The sequence below is a fragment of the Mus pahari genome, chromosome 18 (assembly GCF_900095145.1).
Source record: "Mus pahari chromosome 18, PAHARI_EIJ_v1.1, whole genome shotgun sequence".
Taxonomy (NCBI): Eukaryota; Metazoa; Chordata; class Mammalia; order Rodentia; family Muridae; genus Mus; species Mus pahari.
Window position 1 is genome coordinate 47,891,603 of NC_034607.1, and position 9,795 is coordinate 47,901,397.

Sequence of the window (9,795 nt, forward strand, 5' to 3'; positions counted from 1 at the left end):
ACAGAAGCTAGTAGTAGTAATAGATACAATCTAATCAAACAAATAAGAAGAGGACAAAAGAAAGTAGCAAACGGAAAAAAGGGAAAAAAAAAAAAAAAAAAAAAAAAAAAAGCTCAAGAAACACACAAGAATGCAAAGCCACATACATTGTCATACAGAACCCATAAAAACACAAATTAGGAAAATACATTACATATGCAAAAATACCTGTGAGTTAAAATAAAGTGCTAAAATCCCCCAATAAAGCATTATGAGAAAAAGAAACTCCCAAAATGCCATTGAGGTTATATTTTGTGGGCCATCTGGTTTGGGGCATGGAGCAGTGATATATATTCCCAGTGAGACTCCATTGGAGAGAACTAATCTTTTCTTTTGCAAGCACTTGTCAACTGGAGACAGCTTCTGAGTCAAGGATGAGGGCTTGTTTCCACTTCCCTCCTTAATGCCAGGACCACATCCTGCCTAGATCCATACATGCCCTCTGCATGGTATCTCTGAATTCTTCAGTGCTTCAGTGCTTCACCCCTACTGCGGTTAGAAGGCCCTGTTCCCTAGGTTTCTTCCACCCCCTCTGGCTTCCTTCCTCCTCTCCCACATGATTACCTGAGCCCTGAGGCGAAGGATTTGGTGAAGACCTAGACCCAAGTGTCCCAAAGTCTCTCACTCTTCGCACACTGTCTGATTGTGGGACTCTGTCTTTGTTCCCATCTTACTGCAGGAGGAAGCTTCCCTTGTTAATCTGCAGAACATTGCTACTTTCCTTCAGCCAAGAAAACCTTAGACTAAGAAAGAGCTAAGACACAGATACAAATGATAATATTTTTAGGATCCTCTGGACATGACTCATTAAAGAAGATTAATCTAGACTGGCAGAAACTATATTGAAGTTTACCCAGGTCTGTGGGGTGTAGAAAGGATTTCTTAGGAAGGGTACACATTGTGTTTGCCAGATTTAGCAAAGAAAAAATTAGAATGCCCAGTTGAATGTGAATTCTAAAATTAAAATCTGGATTTCTTTCTCTGGTGTGAATATTTCTTAAATATTGGATGAGACAAAATCATTTTGGGAGATAAATATATTGTTGCTTCTTCATCCTGCTTTTATAGTGGGAATTCTCTCAATTTTCATCATTATGATACTTATATAGTATATAGTTTCTAAGGCTATGCCTAAATATCAGGGTGTTGCTTGTAAGTTGCACGTCTAGGTTTTTAATAATGTATAGTGATGTTGTAAAGACAATAGATTAATAATAGAAAATGAAAATACTCTAATTAAAAACCAGTCATCATTAAAAGGCCATTTCCTCTACTAACAGAGCATGCAGAAAATTTGTGAAATACATGAGAAATATTCAATTGTAATTTAAAATTAAAAACACTAAGTTACTCAAAAAGAGGACCCCGACTTAGGGAGGGTAAATCTGGAGCTGAGTTAGGTCCTGGGATATCAGGAGAGAGAACAAGGCTCTAAAAGCCCTAACACAAAGAACAGCCTGGATTAAAGCAGGCTAAAAATCCATTGTTAGTGGCTCCCTCTGAAGAGCCTAGTATGTTTCCTTGGCGATGGGGAAAGTGTTATTTTCAAGGTTTCTGAACCTCTCAGAAGAAACAAAGAAATACACTAAGAAATGAGAGAGAATGGGAAAAGAACAAGAAAAAGAGAGTAAGGAGAGAAAATATTTGAATGTGTTCAGAAAACCTAAGTTGAAATGTATGAACATTCATTAAAGAAAATGTTTGTACCACAAACAACTGGTAAATTCTTGGTGTGCAGAATCCGCAAAACTAATAATGATCAATATAACAAGAAAACAACCAAAGAGAATAATATACAGGAACATACACAAACAGGAAAGTTTATTATGTAAATCAATTATGAAACACATTTGTAATTTTAAGCAAAGAAACTATATAAACAAGGAGAGAGTAACATTATGCCCATGGGCTTTGTTGAATTTCAAATACACTGTTCTTACAGTGATTTGTGTATCAAAAGCTTTGGGAATACCTGTGAATTATTAATGTAACATATTGGTATATTCTCCTTGAGCGAGGACATTAAATAAAGTTTGTTGTTATTTGGAAGGATGTAAGTAATATCTACAATTTATTCCTAGAAATGTAACATTTTGGTACTTTTCCTGAATGAAATCTGACAATAAAAATATAACAAATGAATCCAATGTTCAAGGAACTAGAACAGGGAATGGGAAAAAAAATTTTAACCTAGCTAAAACATGTCAAAAAAATAAAATGTAAACATGAATTATGACTATGATAACATCATATAACATTAAGTTGAGTGAATAATTGTTTCACTAGATGAATCTTAAAAATATTAAGCAAAATAAAATGTGTATTCATAAAGAAATACATAGTTATTTTTCTATTTATATGAAATGAAATACCAAAGAAATGGACTCTTGTATGTTTGGGAAACATGTAAGTTAAATTGATATATTTTTAAATAATTAAAGCTTTATCGTAAAGAACTTAAAATTAATAAAATGTTATACAGGAAGATTAGGTAGTCCCAAAGTCTATACAAATGTAGATCTTTATAGTTGGATTAACCATTCTGAAACTATGAAGCTGCTCTCCAATTGGGTTTTATACTTTTAATATCAATTATTTTATGTACTTCTCTATCACATAAAGACAATGAAAAATCAGATATCCTAAATAATTAGTTTTATATCCTATTTCAGGATATTTATTACCTGGAATTTATTCTCCATTACCATCTAAGTTTTTAAAGGAAAGACAAAACTTATAAATTATTGAAAATAGTAAGGATGCTAATATTTGGAAGGTCTAGGTAAGATTCAAAGATTTTGGTAAGTTATTTCCATTTTGTCTATATTTTATAAATCTAAATATGTACATTTACTAAAAATATTTACAACTTGAAGCTTCCATGTCAGTTTCAGCTAGAATTCTCTATTTCTTGAAAATAAAGTGTACTGGATAGCTTTGTGTCAACTTGACACAGCTGGAGTTATCACAGAGAAAGGAGCTTCAGTTGGGGAAATGCCTCCATGAGATCCAGCTATAAGGCATTTTCTCAATTAGTGATCAAGGGGGGAGAGGCCCCTTGTGGGTGGGACCATGTCTGGGCTGGTAGTCTTGGGTTCTATAAGAGAGCAGGCTGAGCAAGCCAGGGGAAGCAAGCCAGTAAAGAACNTCCCTCCATGGCTTCTGCATCAGCTCCTGCTTTCTGACCNGCTTGAGTTCCAGTCCTGCATCCTTTGGTGATCAACAGCACTATGGAAATGTAAGCCAAATAAACCCTTTCCTCCCCAACTTGCTTCTTGGTCATGATGTTTGTGCAGGAATAGAAACCCTGACTAAGACATAAAGTATATGCTGTCATCATCAATAGGGTGTATTTATGAAGCAGTTCTAGTAGACAAGTAAGGAAAATCATAAGAGCCTGGATTTTTGTTATTGTTTTGTTTTTTGTTTTCTCATACTATGTAATTCTGGAACCTCTATCAAAAAAAAAAAAAAAAAAGAAAAAAAAAAAGAAATGGTATTTTTCATCAGGCACTTTTGTTTAGTGTCTTAATTAGGGTTTTACTGCTATGAACAGACACCATGACCAACGCAACTCATAAAGAAGAATATTTAGTTATTTAATATTTAATATTTAATTGGCTGGTTTACAGTTTTAGAGGTTTAGTCCATTATAATCAAGGCAGGAACATGACAGCATCCAGGCAATAATGATGCAGGAGGAGCAGAGAGTTCTGCATCTTCACTTGTAGGCTGCACATTGAAGACTAGCTCCCACCTTTCTAGGGTGAGGATCTCATTGCCCAACCCCACAGTGACACACTTCCTCCAACAAGGCCACACCTACTCCAACAAGGCCACACCTCCTAATACTGCCACTCTCTAGTTTGTTAATTAGTAAACTTCCATATGACTTTTTCATATATCCTAGTCTTAGTCAAGTTATCTTTCCTCTTTTATCGTAAAAGAAGTTCAGTATTAGATAAAAACATTGGATATTAATGATGGTGATGATGACATTCTGAATTAAAAGTTACTATACGCTGGCTTAAGAATATGTAAACTGGGAGTGGGAGTGGGTGGGTAAGGGAGCAGGTTGAGGGGAGGGTATAGGGGACATTTGGGATAGCATTTGAAATGTAAATGAAATGAAGAAAATATCTAATAAAATAATTTAAAAAAAGAATGCATAAACTGGCTCATGAAATACATCAGTAGTATCTGATATTTGGAAATTAAATTTGATGGAGAATGTTACTCAGGTATAGCATATCCTTAGAATGTGCAACCTTGAATTAACATAAAATGGGTGTACTAAAATACAGCACCCTGAAATGATATGAGAGAGAAACAGGTTTGGGATGAGAGACCTTCCAAAAAGTGGCTTAGATAAAGCCATAGCAAACAAGAACTTATGTTGTAGTTAAACACGTGAAAAATCACTTCCTGTCAGTGGCCTCTTGTATATTTCATTTAAAGCTTTTAACCTATGAATTTTAGAATAAACAAAAATTCACTTTAGTAGGATCTATTTTTCATAGCTTCCTAAGAAAAGGAGCATTAATATTTCTTAATAAAGCAAATATGCTTTATGTGTTAATTGCCATAGACTTTTGCAGTATATGTGCCACATTTACAATCTATGCTTCTATGAGGAAATATGATGAAGATGGGCGTTTATTACTACTATAGGTATGAGAAGCTGCTAATATCTTTATATGTCATAAGAATAAACAGTGTTGTATAAAGTTATTGATTTTTATAGTGCTACATTTGGAGCGTATAATAAAAACTAATTTTCAGATCATGCATATATATTTACCTATTTATTTACACATTATTTTAGTTCGTTTGTTTGTCTCTTTAAGGAGGGACCAGGAAAGGGAGAGGAGTCATTCTGATGATCCTACAAAATGCTTAAGCTTGCTCTGTGCTGTCTACAGCAATTCAAGGACCTATCACATTCCAGTTGGGGCAGGTTGGATTTAGCAGTGGAAATTGCAAATTGCATATTAAAGGCTGTGATTTCTAAATCACACACACACCAGGATTAGACTTGGAGGGTAGGAGGCCATCTAATCCCAACTCCTGCCATTGAACAAGGCTTTACCTAAATCTTTTAGAGCAAAAAAAAGCAATCAGCCCATTCTTAAAGAGAGCCAACTACTGAATTTGAAAGGTGGTTTTCTCTGGTTCTCTGCAAGAAAGTTAGGCTTAATGTTGAGATTAAACATTTTTCTACAATTTGCTCTGTTTTTATTTTTTTTTTTTCATTTGGTTTTTATAAAATTAGCCTCCACATCCTCAGGCACAATTATTAAACTGTCATGTTTCTGTTGACTTTAAAAATAAATTTACCACAATTTAATATTTTTGGATGTGGACATATGCATGCATGGTGTGTGTGCGCACATGTCTGAATGGCCTACATGTGTGAATGAATGTGCACATATGTGCTTTTGAGTATGGAAGGTGGCCACTTGGAGTCTCCAGTCACTCTCTATTTCATGCCTTGATGTGAGGTTTCTCAGTTGAAGCCATAGGTTGTTGGTTTAGCTAATCTATCAAGTCAGTTTGTTCTTGGGACCTCCTCTCTCTGAGAAGACAGAGGGGATGCCACACCTGCCCAACATTTATGTGTGTTCTGGGGTCTGAACTCTGTTCCTCAGGATTGGATTGTAAGCCCTGTTACCTACTTGGTTATCTTCTTGGGCCATCGCTCTTCTTATAACAAACTCACCCCAAGAAGAGTGTCTGAACTCCTAATGACAATAACTTAGTCAATCTGAGGGTTGGCCTTCAAGGCTTTATGATGTTGCAGACATTTTCCCTTGGCTCCTCTGTTGCCTCAACTGAGATCTATATTTTAACACATGGAACCCTGAGAGGCATTACCATAGTACCTAACCTGGACAAGTTTTATTGTCAAGAATTTACATATCCATTTACTCTATTCTTATGTGCTTTTAGCTTTTGTTCCTGCAGTTACCTTAATAACATCTTTTTCATATCAAGAAAGATTATAGAATAATTTGGTGTTTTCCCAATTTCAGTGACATACATCACCTTCTGAGAGTGTTTAATGATTAATGAATTGCTTTCTGTTTTACTTTGTTAACCATGCACTATCTACTTGGAGATTGTTTTGTTTATCTCATGGAAAAGAATATATTCAAGCAATTATTCAGGAGACTAGCTTCCCTGGTTCAAGTGTTGATTAAGTGTTCGAGCTTATAGAGCTCAGAGCAAATGAGCTCATTTATATTCTCAAAGTGAGTACTAAGAATTTTTAAAGGAAATCTCTGTTCTCCACCCAAACTCAACAAGGCAGAGAATATTTGCAATGGTTGCAGTTTTACTGAGGGTCTCATTTTCAACATACACCTGACAGGGATTAAAACCATTCATGATAATGTCAACAGGCTTCCTCCTGGTTTGCAGGTTGGCTGATGTCATTCAGATATTTAAGCTTTCCTCTGTGATTTTCAGTTTTTCCTCCAGTTGCTGTCTCTGGGTGTTTCTCTGAAGTTTATTGCATTTTATCTATACTGAAAAAAGCACAGTTTTTCTTCAGCATTCATGCCTGGATTCTATCAAGATATTTCACAAAGTATAATATTTGAAAAAATTTTTCCTTAAGTTATTTAAGATGAACATACATAGTAGAGAAAAATTACACTTATTTGTCCTCTTGAGTATTTTGACTGCCCAAATTAATCATAAAATTGTATATTCTTTGTATAACACATAATTATATTGATAATCATACTAGCATGTTTTATTTAAAGTGTGTATGTGCATGTGCATACATGGATGTGTGTGTGTATGCATGCATGCTTGCATGTGTGTGTGTGTGAGTGTGGTGTGTATACTCATTCAGATACATGTGTGCTGTGTGTGGGGCGGTCAGAGGGCAGCTATTAAGGTCCAGCTATCTCCTGTGAGATGCATGCTTGAACGTGCTTCATCTGGCTTGCATGCTGCAACCTCTATGCACTAAGCCATCTAACCTGCCCTTCAGCATAATTGTTTCTCCTCATTTACACATCTTACACATTTTTTCAATTCTAGTAACGTAAGAGCATTCTTCTTTTTAACTGTTAGCAAATAATTACTTAATATGAATTCCTCTTAAATTTCTACTTGGTTAGTCAGTGGCTTAAATTTTAGTGACAGCTCAGGTTCTTTAATAATATTTTTATGTTATCAAAATAAATATATAATTTATTGTTTTATTCTTCAACATATTATTTGTAAATACATTCATAGTATAAAATGATGAGGTTCATTGATATCTCTGCATCATATCTTTATTTTCTCTACATACTCTTTCTGGTCTACTTCTTTCCAAATAGTTACTACTTGGCCTTCATGTTCTATTTTCTTTTTCAGTCTAGATTCTGATTATTTAGAAAAGATGCAATATTATAATGTAGACAAGCATTCATGTTCTTGCAAGGGATGTGATTTTATTGGCCTTTATGGCTTAAGAAACAGTATATGGCTTTGTGTGTGTGTGTGTGTGTGTGTGTGTGTGTGTGTGTGTGTGTGGTCTGATTGGGCAGTGACAGAATAGGCATGGATAAATAGGTATTTCTATGCTGAGATGAGTTGGTATCCTTCAAATATATATGCAAAAGTGATAAAACTGGACTATATGGCTGTTCTGTTTTCTGATCTTGAGGAAAGTCTATGTTGATTTCCATAGAGTTTATATAAATATGTATCCCCAGCAATATTGTATCTATGTTCTATTGTAATTTAACTTTAACTGGCATTCGTTCTTTGATGACACTCATGCTGACTAAATAGGATGTAAATATCAGGTTATTTTTCTTTGAATTTCTCAAATTTCTAGAAATGTTTTAATTATTTAGTAAATACTAGTATTCATTTTTTGAATTTGTATATTTTAGATATTAATCTTGTCTGATATGTATGAAATATTTTTCTTCTATTCTGTAAGGAATGTCCTTACTTTGTTATCCTATCAGCACATGACCACAGGCACTCTTTTCATCAGTCATTAGTTCCTTCTATTTTTATTATTTTTGGCTGTGTCCTTTTTTTCAGAGTTGGCCATCTAATTTGCTGCCATTCCTTTATATTATCACTAATTAAAATGTTGATGATATAGATTTATCTCATTTTTTGCCAGAATTGTGTGACCCACCTTCTGAGTATCTTAAAGTGTTTGTAATTTTAGATTGTCCAAGTGTAGCTGTTTGTATATTCATGTTAATTAGGTTGTCCCAAAACCTGTTTACAGTGTTCAAAAAATAAGACTAAGGAACCCTGTTCCCAGTTGGTTCTGGTTGGTAAAAATGCATGCCTACAGCCAATGTCTGAACATGGCAGACAGAGGTGGGACTTTTAAGATTCCTGGGCAAGGAACTGAGGTGGAGGAAGGAGGAAGATGATACACCATGCGCAGCCCCAAGAGGGTTCCATGACTGGGTCTAGAACAACAAAGATAAAAATGTAGATTTTAGTAAGTAATAACTTGGGAATATCGGAGGGAGGTACATTAGCCATTTAGAGGTTAAAAAATGACCCAGTCATTGAAGGGTTTATGACATGTAAAATTACAATGTATGTATGTGTCTTTCATTCAAGAACCCAGAACATTGGAGCAGGTAACAAGGAATGTGTCACTGCTGCCAAGATCAAATTGAGTAGATTAATTAGATGCTACTGCAGGTGGCACCCAATGTGGAGCAACGTAGCACTCTTGAAACTTAGTAGGAGATTCCTGAATGGAACGCACATTGCACATGCCATGACTTTAAGATTAGGAGTTGGGGAGAATCGTTTTTTGGTTTTTTGTTTGTTTGGTTGATTTGTTTGTTTGTTTGTTTCAAGACAGGGTTTCTCTGTGTAGCCCCGGCTGTCCTGGAACTCACTCTGTAGACCATGCTGGCCTCAAACTCAGAAATCTGCCTGCCTCTGCCTCCCAAGAGCTGGGATTAAAGGCATTGGCCACCACACCCAGCTTGAGAATCGGTTTCTTAGCAAAGTTGTGTGGTTTTTGCCCAAGCTCTGTTTCTTTGGGAGTGCTAAATTGGCATGCATATTTCTGGCGTTCACGATGTAGGCTAGGACATGGGTGTAGCCCCCAAATTGACCCAGACAAAGATGGGTCACAGGCACAGGATCCAGCTTGAACCTTTCTCACAGGATTCTAAGATGCCTCGGAGAGCTTGAACTCAGAAGTGTTGGGAGCACTGCAGTAGAAGGACACAAGCAGCTCAGAAGGCAGGAAGTGAGGCCACATGCCTCCTACAATCAAATAATGAGAATAGAAACAATGGAAATTCAAGAACTGGGTTCTTTGATCATGGACTCAATGGGAATTCTGGGATTGCTTAGCCTGCAATACGACATATTGGTAGCCTAAAAATAGGCTTAAATAGTAGGGATTTAATTAAAGTTAAACAGGAAAGTATATTATTTCAACTAATATCCATAGAAAGGTGATGTTATTAAACATTCACATAATAGTAATCTCTATACAAGGGAAGAATGAATGAAAATTACTTAGTTGTTTTTAAGTATACAGGGATGAAAAAATAAATTTAGTATTTTGATCTCAAAAGTAGGAACAAGGGCAGGAAATAGGGAGAAGACCCTATCTTGACTGATATAGAAACTTAGGCCTTTAATTTCATGTAGGAAAGAGCTCTGTCACAAACAGATAAAATAGGTTTAGGCCCTTGACTTCAAATTAACTCATTTAAAAAACGGCAGTTACTTGTGAGGCTATGCCAGTGCCTGGCA